Consider the following 12887-nt stretch of genomic DNA (forward strand, 5'->3'; position numbering starts at 1 on the left):
ATAAGGATTGTTATCTAGTCAAGATGTGGCCACCCACTCATCAATTAGTCAACAAATCAATAGTTCCAAATTTTGGCCTATAAAAGGAGGCAACTTACCATGTATTGAGGCATCTTGGTTTCCAGATCAAGATCATGCTCTTGCTTTCTCTCTTTGTATTGCTTATGTTTTGCTTTTCATTAATATCAAGTTTATGCACTTCATTTCCTTTCCTTTACTTAGTTAACTTCTTTCTCATTTATGTTCTTATCTTGTTCATTTATGTTTCTTTCTTTCATTATGTTTAGCTAAGTTAATTATGTCAAGGTAAAAGGGTACACTAATGGTGTAAGAATAAGTATAATATAAACTTAACATGGACCTTAACGTTTGGATACTAACATGTTTTATATTTGTTATCTTGTTCACTTTTAATACTTTGCTTGTTAAATGGTTAATCTAGATTTATGTTGTATAACACTTGGTACAACAAATACTTGGTTACTTTCATAGCCCATACTGTATGGTATAACCGACACCTGAGCTATGAAAGGGACTTGATTTGTTGTTAACATAAGTTATAATCATGAATGCCTGCCAACATTTACAAGTATTAGCTTTATTCGAATAAGATAATTAATGTAATCATGTTAACAATTTATAATCTGATTGGAACCTCCTTTATGTGTGGTTTCCAATTGAGTAATAAGAGTTTATATTTATACTTGTTTGAAGTACCATTAGTGGATCCTCTAACCTTGACATTTGTTTTTATCATTGTTTAATCCTTACGTTAATCTTTTATCTCAAAAGTTCTCATTAATTTCTTCATCTTCTGTTGTTATTATTATTATCATTGTTATTATTATTATTATTTACATTCTGTTTATATTATATAATATATATATTTGATCTTTTCATAAAGTCAGTATATAGGCTGGAAACCTGTGACCCGATCTTTAGATCATTCTCAGGTATAACAACGCCACGTACTGAGTATTATTGTTGTTGTTGTTGTTGTTGTTGTTGTCTTGTTATTTATAATTTATACAATTAACCTCTCTGTGGTTCGACCCCGGTCTTACCGGGTTATTTATTACTTCGACACTCCTGCACTTGGGAAGAGACATCAAGCTTTTGGTCGTGTCAATGATACTCAAAACCATATGAAAAAAACAAAAGCAAAGAGAAAGAGCCCAAACCCAACAATGGAGGGCATGATAGACCATTTTGAAAAGACAATTCAAAAGACAAAAGGTTAAGAAACACGCACAATTGATCCTTAGTCTTGAAATCCCTTAAAAACCTTTTGAGCCTACAAATATCATTTTCTTCATAACCAATAGCCCAAGCCTACATTACGTGCCTAATTAAGCCCTTTCTAATCAAAGGCAAGCAATCTAGATCGGTAGACATGCTTTTTCATGCGAACCAAATCATTATTCATACAAATAAAATAAATGCTTTGAAAATCGGTTCTCTGTAACCTTCAAATTGTAATTTGAACCATTTTTGACCAGCTAAGCGTCACTTCACATTGTTCACCAAAAGTAAATAGAAAAGTTTTCATCACTTCTGAAAACCTCTCAATAGGAATAACTTGAATTTCTTCAGAATGAGTTCGCTTTGAAATGATTTCTGTGTCTGAAATAGCTTTGAAATTCCAAAACTTTCTACATGAAAACAACTCCTTGTTAAACCTTCCTTTGTAGAGCCTCGTCCCCAAACCTGATTTGAATACTTGGGGGCATGATCAAGCTAGGGGGCAATAAAAAATATGCATGATAGGGCTGGCTCCAGGATTCCCTTTCTTAGTAATATGTCGGGCAAAATTGACAACCCTTGAGATTAAGGGTGGAGGACAAAGAAATATGTTGACATCAAGTCCTTCCTAGAGGTCAAGATTACATGATATGACTCGAGTAAGCAAGAGGGATAAAACCATCGATGTTTACTATCAACACTCCAACTTTTGAGAAAAGAATGACACCATGAAGAAATGGGGACCTATATTTCTCAGGTACGTGTACATGCATATTGATCATAATGCATGGTTTTCAACATTGTCAGATCGGTGTTTCATCATCACCTTTTGGGTAGTGCGTTTTCTAACCCTACCTCATTTCGAGTGCTTTTTTGAGCCCTCACTTCCTTTTGTGTGCGCCTTTAAGCCACCATTTCTTAGGTAGTGTGTTTTCTAACCCTACCTCATTTCAAGTGCGCCTTTGAGCCCTCACTTCTCAGGTAGTACGTTTTCTAACCCTACCTCATTTCGAGTGCGCCTTTGAACTACCACCTATTAGGTAGTGCGTTTTCTAACCCTACCTCATTTCGAGTGCGCCTTTAAGCCACCATCTCTTGGGTAGAGTGTTTTCTAACCCTATCTCATTTCGAGTGCGCCTTTGAGCCATCATCTCGGGTAGTGTATTTTCTAACCCTATCTCCTTTTGAGCGCGCCTTTGAGCCCTCACTTCTCAGGTAGTGTGTTTTCTAATCCTACCTCCTTTCGAATGCACCTTTGAGTCATCGCCACCATTTTTCTGGGTAGGTCACCCATTACAACGCAATCAATTCTCCATGTTTTTTTTACCTAGGTAGGTCACCCATTACAATGAGGCCATTCTTCCACTTGGGTAGGTCATCCTTTACAATGAGGCCATACTTCCACTTGGGTAGGTCACCCATTACAATGAGACCATTCTTTTCTTTTCTTTAGGTAAGTCACCCCTTACAATGAGATCACACTTCATTTTTTTTTTCCATCTGGGTAGGTCCCCATCATAATGAGACCACACTTCACATTCTTTTTATTTGGGTAGGTCAACCATCATAATGAGACCGTTTTTTACATTCTTTCCACCTAGGTAGGTCACCAATTACAATGAGATCACTTTTTACACATTATTTTATTTTGGTTAAATGAGGTCGCCAGATGGGATCTCATGTAGCTTTGGTTAAAGGGAATCGCCATATGGGATTTCAGGTTTGTCACACCCAACATCACGACGGCTTTAAAAATTTCTTTAAATCTTTGGAAAGAACGGATTTCTGGCATCCTGTCCCTTGATGAGAATATTCTTTGTTTAAGGATTCGCCACCTGGTATTATGGTCACTAGGAACCCTAACTGGTCAACAGAGATTCTATGGTTCGGGACTAGTTAGGCAAAAGGGAAGATATTATCACCCCTTAAACGTCCTGCCTGAGGCAGGCTGCATTGCTAGTTTCATCTTAAATTGCTAAATGTTTATTAGTTTACGCTATGATAATTTGCTTATAATATTTCTGACTCTGACGCCAGTGAATATTCAACTACGGATACTTCCAACTCTGGCATTGGTAAATATCACGTAGCTATAAAAACAAAATAAATTTAAATCAGTATATATTTTTATACAAAAAAATTAAATTTATTTTTATGCATGCACAATTTTTATTTTTTTTATTGTTAACAAAAATAAAATACAATGAATAATATAAATTTAAACCGGTATTTTTATTCCTGACTTCTGGCGTCAGTGAATAAACCAATAAATTTATATTATTATTTTTTTTCCATGCATACACATTTTTTTATTTTAAATACAATGAATAATATAAATTTAAACTAGTATTTTTATTCCTGACTCTGGCGTTAGTGAATAAACCAATAAATTTATATTATTATTATTGTTTTTATGCATACACATTTTTTATTTTTATTTTTCTGCTTTTTATTTTTTTTATTTTTATTTTTTGGGCTGGACCCAGCCTGGTCACCGGCAGGCGGCTTTTACCCGCCAGCGCGCGTGAATTGTTCACGCACGCTGGCAACAGTTAGCATGTAATTATATTTCTAATGTACAGTGTTGGAGAATTATTCTGCAAAACTGGAGACACTTACCTGGGAGCAAGATGGAGGCGATGGCGTGCTGTTCCTCTCTTCGTTTTTTAAGCTTCTTCCTCTAGTTTTGGAAGCCGGCGCTGGAGAAGAAGAAGCCAATTGTGATGCTGGGGCTTTCGTCTGTGGGTTTCTTGTTTCCCTGTCCTCCTCTCTGCATCCCTTTCCTTGTTTTGCTGTGTTGTCCCTTGTCTTTCACGGTCACTCTCTCTCTGTATGCCCTTGGTTTCGTGATTCCCCTGTTGTGGCCAGAGAATGGCCTTTCTTCACGTGATCGTGCCTCACGATCGTGAGGCACGAACACCTCTGTTTTATTGAGAAGAAGCAGGGGCAGAAAGTTTGTTCTCCTCTGTCTTGTTCGTTTCCTCTCTCGTTCTTGGCCTTTTCTTCTCCTTTTGTGTTTTTTTATTTTCTGCCGTTCGTGGCTCCTTCTTTGTCTCCTGTTTTTTTGTCTGTCTTCACCCCTCGATTCTCTTTTTCCTCCTCCCCCTCTGTTGCTCTTTTTCCTTGGCTTTTATAAAGCCAGAGATCATGATAATCTACGAGCCACGTTCCCATAATTTGCAGTTGCAAATCTCCCTCCTGCTGAAACGGTCTTGAGCGACGAAGAAGGTGGAGCATTTGAACTAGAAATGACAACTTTCGTTTTGGACCTTGAACTTTGGAAAGTTTTGTAATTAAGCCCCTAGTGAAATTGTAATTGGACCCCTGTATTTCAGTGAATTTTACAAAACAGTCCCTGGATGTTAATTTCTTGCAAAATTTACCAGATTCAGCCCTATACTTTGATAATTTTTCAATTAAGCCCCTGATTTCATTAATTAAATTAATTCTAATCTTAATCAAGTCTAAAACTTGTCAATTCTCCAATTAAACCCTAGATTGGATTAATTAAATTAATTCCAAGCTTAATTAATGTCGCAAAACTTATCAATTCTCCAATTAAAACCTTGATTGGATTAATTAAATTAATTTTAAAGTTTAATTAAACCCCAAAAACTTCCAATTATATTGCCCTTAACCTAAATTTTAATTTATTCTTCATTTATTTCATTTTATTTGTTTTTCATCACTCTTTTTACAAAATAAAATAATTAAATAAAAGTGTCAAAATTTGGGTTATGACAAGGTTAACCGAGCTACACACGTTTTTTAGTTTTGGTTAAAGGAGGTCGCAAATGGGATCTCCTGTAGCTTTGGTTAAAGGGAATCACCAGATGGGATTTCAGGTTAACTAAGCTCCACACATTCTTTTCGTTCTAGTTAAAAGAGATCGCCAGATGGGAACTCAAGTAGCTTTGGTTAAAGGGAATCGCCAAATGGGATTTCAGATTGACCAAGCCACACATATTTTTTTGTTCTAGGTGAATGAGGTTGCAAAGAATGTGTGTGTTTTGAATTTTTATTTATTTATCTATGGATTTTTTTTGTATATGATAAAATCGCAAAGAATAAAGAAGAATTTAATATTTTGATTTGCTCACGGTCAAGAATTATTGACTTATACGTAAGTTATACTTCTAATATTCGATGAAAAGATAAAATTTTTAAGACTTCTTTAACACGTCAAAGCCACAAAACAACTTACCACAAGTAGGGTGCATTAGGGGTGCTAATACATTTCCTAACCACAACCATTCCCTTACCCTCAATGAAATATTGGGTGGTGACTCCCAACGAATCAAGCAAACACATGATGAAAAAATCGCTAGCCAACGCTGCGCGGGTCATGTGCGATAGTGAGATTCAAACTCGTGACTGCTTGGCCATCAAGACTCTGATACCATGTTAAAAAATCATCTCAACCCAATAACTTAAACTGTTACATGAGTTTCTAAGATATTATTTGTATTATTCTCTAACATCCCCTTAAGTGAAAGCCCTTTGAGCTTGAAACTTGCACAGGTCCACAGTACATTGTGTTTAATTTTTATCAAATAAATAAGAATAATGAGATTTGAACTTGTGACCGTTTGGTCAACAAGGCTTTGATACCATATCAAAAAATCATCTTAATTTAAAAGCTTAAGCTGTTAAGTGAGGTCATAAGATATAATTTATATTCTCTAACAGTTTTCTTCCCTAATTTTTATAGGGTTCCTAGTAACATAATTTTAGTCCCTTATCTCTAATTCTTTTCTAAATTTGATCCTTAACCCAACTATAACTTTCAACCAATTGGTTCCAAGAATTCTCAATTGGATTTGTCCATAAAAAATTTTCTTTAAGAATTTTCTCAACCAAGTCCACACCTAAAGATGACTACAAAGTATATTTGAGGATGAAAGGATCAGATTGATAATTCCTAGAAACATTCTGGACGTAATTGCTTAAATATATAGTTTAGGGACACAACTGAGAAAAGGTAATAGCGAATAAGTTAGTTGCGCATATGAGAATATTATCCCTTTTCTAAAACATTCCAAGGCATCTCTTCTTTGGAAAAGATTTGTTAGAGTTTGTGGAGGAGTACATCCTAATCCTATCCAAATGATATTAATGTTGATCAAATTTTTAATTGCAATCGGTGGTGATTTAGTTTAGTAAAAAGAAAAGATCAACGGAGCTCGGTTTTCTCAACAGAAAATACCATGTCTAGGGCACAAGGCAGAAGAAAACAATTTATAAGTTGCAAAATGATAAGGAAAAAAAGGCATTTATTGTCTATATTTTATAGCTTTATGTGAATAAGGTTTAACAAAACATAAAGTGAAAAGGAAATTAGTACATGTAAAACAATGTAGCATAAGTACATATATAGTAAGAATATTAATATATACTACATTGTTCACATTATAGAACACCCATGAGGCTTTTCATCGCTGAAAACTGTTGTTTGATTATTAAAGATGGAGGAATGCACAGGATGATGATAAGAACCATGATCGGTGCTATCATATCCATGCTTGTAGTAATTGTAAGAATAAGAAAGTTGAGGAGCATGGTAAGTAAGTGGACCATTTACTTGGTGTTGGTTGTAGTAATGGTCAGGATAGTTATGATGTTGTGGATTGTAAGGTAATTGCTAGAGCTCAGCCCTTCTTCTTGTCTTACGAACTATCTTCAGAACCTTATTTGGGCCAACCCATCCTATAATTGTCACCCTTTGCAACCCCTTATCGATATCTATGTCATCTACGCATGTGTGTGAATACATATAAATACAAAACTTTAAGATATAGTCCAAGAAAATATGGCCAAAGAAAACCTTAAAAAAAGAGGAACAGAGAAACTAATTCATGAAAAAAAAAGGGATCATTAAGATGACAATTGTAGCTTGCATAAAGTTTTTAGTGGAGATGATTTCTTACCTTTTACTTTTTCCAGAGCATTTTTCAGCTTGCTCTCGCATCCAACACAATCCCTATGCACTCTCATTTCTATGATCGACTGAGTAAAATACAACAAAAATTTTCAATACAATTGTGTCATTCTTTCCTTTCAGTTGTAATATGATACAAGAAAATATTAATAAATAGAATAATCTTATAAATTAACCTACGGTTATATAATTTCATCCACTACATTTATACAGACTTACCACCATTATAATGTTTTGAAATTACGACAGCCAAAAAAATAACTATAAGTTCTAGTAGCCAAATCCCCACAATCAGTGAAATTTCAGTAGCCAAATCTCGTTTCATCCTACATGTTTGAAGGGTTCTTATTGTTGGGATATTTCCGGAACTCAAACACACATCAATTTACGTGGTTCGGCAACTTGCCTACTCCACGGAGCTACTGGTTTGTATTAATCAATCTTACAAACAATACAAACAAAGGAGGAGGAGATAAAACTCTCTCAACTCAACTCTACTCTCTCAAGCTCTCTCTATTCTTCTCTGTTCTCTGTTCTCTCTGTGTTTCACGCTGCTCTCTGTGTTCTTCACACACAACACCACCCAGCTCTTCACAGAGCACATACATATACAAGGATGAGGGAAGGGCATAATGATTTATGCCAACCGTTGCCTCCACTTTGTGTCCTCCACCATGTCCAAAGTGGGGGATTAGTTATTCCCACTTGCACATGGTGGGACATGGTTTGTCTCCAATAATTAACAATCTCCCACTTGGAGACAAACAATGAAATTATCTTTTATCCTTGAAGGCCAACTGAAGTTTTACACAACTTCAGTTTATCAAGTGTAACTCCTTTGGTTAACATGTCAGCTGGATTCTTGCTTCCACATACCTTTTCTAGCATTAGTTGCTCGTCGTCCAGCAGTTGTCGGATGAAGTGATATTTGATCTGAATATGCTTCGTCCTGGAGTGAAATGCTGGATTCTTAGCAAGGAAGATTGCACTCTGACTGTCACTATACAAAGTACCTTTTCCATTCAACTTGCCCAATTCTTTCAAGAAACTCTGCAACCATACTATCTCTTTTGCAGATTCTGAGACTGCAACATATTCAGCTTCTGTTGTTGAAAGAGCAATGATCTTTTGCAAGGTAGAACTCCAGGAAACAGCAGTACCTCCTAGAGTTTAAACATATCCTGTAGTGCTCTTTCTGCTATCAACATCTCCTGCTAGATCAGCATCTACAAAACCTTCAAGTTTCAAACCACCAGCTGTGAAACTTAGACAAGTTTCCGATGAACCTTTTAAGTACCTCATGATCCATTTCACCGCCTCCCAATGCTGCTTTCCAGGATTGCTCATATATCGGCTTACAACTCCCACTGCATGGGCAATGTCTGGTCTGGTACAGACCATAGCATACATCAAAGAGCCGATAGCTGAGGCGTATGGAATCTTATCCATGTATCCACTTTCTAGCTCAGTTTTTGGAGACTGATCTTTGCTGAGCTTGAAATGATTCCCCAGTGGTGTACTTACTGGTTTAGCACTATCCATACTAAACCTGCTGAGAACCTTCTTGACATACTCTGTTTGTGAAAGCTTTAGTATGCCTTTGTCTTTATCTCTGATGATTCTCATGCCAAGTATTTGTTTAGCAGCTCCCAGATCCTTCATTTCAAACTGTTTCGACAACTGCTGTTTCAGCTTATCAATCTCCTCAATGCTGGATCCTGCAATCAACATATCATCTACATATAATAGTAGAATGATGTAGGAGTTGTCAAAATGTTTGACATAGCAACAATGATCAGCTTGGCATCTTGTATACCCGGAACTGCACATGAAGTTGTCAAACTTCTTGTACCACTGTCTTGGAGCTTGCTTCAAACCGTATAGGCTTTTCTGTAGCTTGCAGACTTGATTCTCCTTTCCTTGCATCGCAAACCCCTCTGGTTGTTGCATGTAAATGTCTTCCTCCAAGTCACCATGAAGGAATGTTGTTTTTACATCTAATTGTTCAAGATGTAAATTTTCTGCAGCTACGATCCCCATAACAACTCTGATTGTTGTAAGCTTCACATCTGGAGAAAATATCTCAGAGTAGTCAATCCTTTTTTTTTGTTGAAACCCTTTGACAACAAGTCTTGCCTTGAACCGTTTACTTCCGTCATGCTCAGTCTTCACTCTGTAAACCCACTTATTTTGCAAGGCCTTCTTTCCTTCAGGTAATGCTGTTAGCTCCCAAGTCTTGTTCTTCAATAATGAACTCATCTCATCCTTCATGGCTAACTCCCACTTGCTTGAGTTTCCATCTTGTAAGGATTCTTCATAGGTTAGCGGTTCACCACCATCTGTCAGCAAAATATAATTCAGTAAAAGTGTGAACCGTTGCGGGGGCTTTATCGACCTCGAAGACCTGCGAACAGCTGGTTCAATTTGCTCCGCATCTTCTTGTGTAGTAGTGGGCACAGATGTGCTTGAATCTTCTTGTAAAGACTCTTGATTGTTGTTCTGCTCAGTAACATCAGGAAGGCCTTCTAATCTTATAAATTCAGATCCTTGTGGACTTGTATCTGCATCAACCATCTCTGTTTCTACACTTGATCTGTCTTTGTACATAACTTTCTCATTGAAGATCACATTCCTACTTCTGATAATCTTTCTATTCTGATCATCCCAGAATTGAAATCCAAATTCTTCATCTCCATAGCCAATGAAGAAACATTTCTTGGATTTGGCTTCTAACTTGTTGCGAGCATCAGAATCTATGTGAACATAGGAAACACACCCAAAGACCTTCAAATGAGAGAGTTGTACCTCTTTTCCTCTCCATGCTTCCTCGGGCAATCTGAATTCCAAAGGAACTGATGGTCCACGGTTGATCAAGTAAACTGTGGTATGAACTGCGTCAACCCAGAATGTTTGAGGTAACCCTGAATGCAACCTCATGCTTCTAGCTCGTTCATTGATGGTCCTGTTCATCCATTCAGCAACGCCATTCTGTTGCAGTGTGCCTGGAACAGTTTTTTCCATTCTGATGCCATTGCTAGCACAATACTCCTTGAAACCTCCATCAATGTATTCTCCTCCATTATCAGATCTCAAGCATTTCAACTTTAGACCTGATTCAGTCTCAACCATAGACTTCCATTTCTTGAATTTTTCAAACACATCAGATTTATTTTTCAGAAAGTAAACCCATACCTTCCTGCTGAAATCATCAATAAAAGTCATATAATATCGAGAACCTCCAAGAGATGCTACTGGAGACGGTCCCCATAAATCTGTGTGTACCAGTTCTAGCTTTCTTGGTCGTAAGGTCCTGCCAACCTTCAAGAAACTAACCTTCTTCTGTTTTCCAAGAACACAGCTTTCACAAATGTCTAGATCGACATTTTTTAACTCTGGCAGCTTTCCCTTCGACTGAAGTATCTTCATCCCCTTTTGACTCATATGGCCAAGTCTACAATGCCATAGCTGTGCTTGATTTTCTGCTTCAGTTGAGGCAATGATGTCTGCAAATCTTGTGGTCATATACAGGGTGCCGGTTTTCTTTCCACGAGCTAAAACCATTGCTCCCTTTGATACTTTCCACATTCCTCCAGCAAAAAGTATTGAATGACCACTATCGTCAAGTTGTCCGACAGAGATCAACTTCTTCTTTAATTCAGGAACATGCCTTACATTCTGCAAGGTCCATATAGATCCATTCATTGTCTTGATTTGCACATCTCCTATACCCACAATATTAAGTGGTTTTCCATCGGCCAGATAGACTACACCGTGATCTCCTCCAATATAATTTTGTAGCATTTCATGGTGTGGTGTACAGTGGAATGAAGCACCAGAATCAAGAATCCACTCATCAATTTGACTTTGTACAGCAAGAATTAAAGCATCTTGTACCTCATCTGTGGTAGCGTTTGCAGAGTCGGCTTCAGGTTTTTTTGGTTTCGTGCAATTCCGACTGAAATGACCAGGTTTGCCACAATTCCAACATTCAACCTGCTTTCTGGATCCAAACTTGCTTTTACTTCTGTATCTTGATTTTGATCTGACTCTGGATGAGCCTCTATCTTGTCTCCTCCCTCGAGTATTGATGTTGAGAGTTGATCCTGAGCTTGAACTTTCACCCGAGTCTTTCCTTCGCACTTCTTCAGCCAAAATCAAGTCTCGAATGTCATCATACTTCAGTTTGGATTTTCCAGCTGAATTGCTCACGGCTGTCCTCATGCCTTCCCAACTGCTTGGAAGTGAAGCTAGCAAGATAAATGCACGAATCTCATCATCAAACTCAATCTCAACAGATGATAATTGATTTGTGATGGTATTAAAGTTGTTGAGGTGTTGTGTCACAGAAGTGTTTTCGACCATCTTCAAGTTGAACAACTTTTTCATCAAGTGCACTTTATTATTTGCTGATGGCTTCTCATACATCCCAGACAAGGCTTCCATCAATTTTGCAGTGGATTTTTCTTTCGTAACATTGTGAGCAACTCTTCTTGATAAGGATAGCCGGATAATGCCCAGAACTTGTCTATCAAGAAGTTGCCATTCTTCTGCTTCCATCTTTTCTGGCTTGCTTCCCAATAAGGGAAGATGAAGTTTCTTCCCATATAAATAATCTTCAATTTGCATTTTCCAGTATCCAAAATCTGTTCCGTCAAATTTTTCAATTCCAGCAGCCTTTATTTCATCTGCCATTTTTACTACTTCTCCGATTCGAATTTCCCAAATCTGACCTTACAGATGTTTCCAGAACGGCCACAAACCTTGGAAATGACACTAAGATCACCCAAATCGGACTTCGGATGGCTCAGATTTTAGCAATCAAAGTTTTGGATTAACGAACGGTTCAGATGCAGCCACGTGTCAGCAAGAGTACCGCCTGCGTCGCACCGGATCAAAACTCAGTAGCGGTTCTGATGAAGCCACGTGTCAGCCGATTAGAGCCTGCGTCGCACCGGATCAAAACTCAGTAGCGGTTCTGATGAAGCCACATGTCAGCCGATTAGAGCTTGCGTCGCACCGGATCAAAACTCAGTAACGGTGCTGATTAAGCCACGTGTCAGCAGATTAGAGACTGCGTCGCACCGGATAAAAAATTATAAACTGTGCAGATTACGCCACGTGTCAAGATGACGTGTCCGTTGACTGTATGGACTTTTGCTTACGTATGCGCTGACGTTAATGACGTGGCGGGTCAAACCCGACCCGTTTTGCAGAAAGTCGGGTGAAGAAGGAGCGTGGCGCGCGTACGGCGCGTTGGTGCGCGTGGGCAGTCTGGACGTCGGAGCGTGTTGGCGCGTGCGGGCATGCAGGACGTCGGTTCTTCGTCGGGGTTTCACCAGTGGATTCTTCCGGTTCTCCTTTACACGATGGTATGTTCAGAAACACGTTTTGAGAACTTTGATTTTTGAGTTTGGATCAAACACCCTCTTTTTCAAGAACAAGCTCTGATACCAGTTGTTGGGATATTTCCGGAACTCAAACACACATCAATTTACGTGGTTCGGCAACTTGCCTACTCCACGGAGCTACTGGTTTGTATTAATCAATCTTACAAACAATACAAACAAAGGAGGAGGAGATAAAACTCTCCCAACTCAACTCTACTCTCTCAAGCTCTCTCTATGCTTCTCTGTTCTCTCTTCTCTCTGTGTTTCACGCTGCTCTCTATGTTCTTCACACACAACACCACCCAGCTCTTCACAGAGCA

At 38.0% G+C, this 12887-nt stretch overlaps 1 pseudogene; it reads right to left on the bottom strand.

Annotated features, from left to right (window-relative positions):
- Positions 1 to 6646: 6646 nt before the first annotated feature.
- LOC118029544 (heavy metal-associated isoprenylated plant protein 28-like) lies at positions 6647 to 7405 on the bottom strand (annotated as a pseudogene).
- Between the last annotated feature and the right edge of the window lie 5482 nt (positions 7406 to 12887).

This window comes from Populus alba, chromosome 19, assembly GCF_005239225.2.
Source record: "Populus alba chromosome 19, ASM523922v2, whole genome shotgun sequence".
Taxonomy (NCBI): Eukaryota; Viridiplantae; Streptophyta; class Magnoliopsida; order Malpighiales; family Salicaceae; genus Populus; species Populus alba.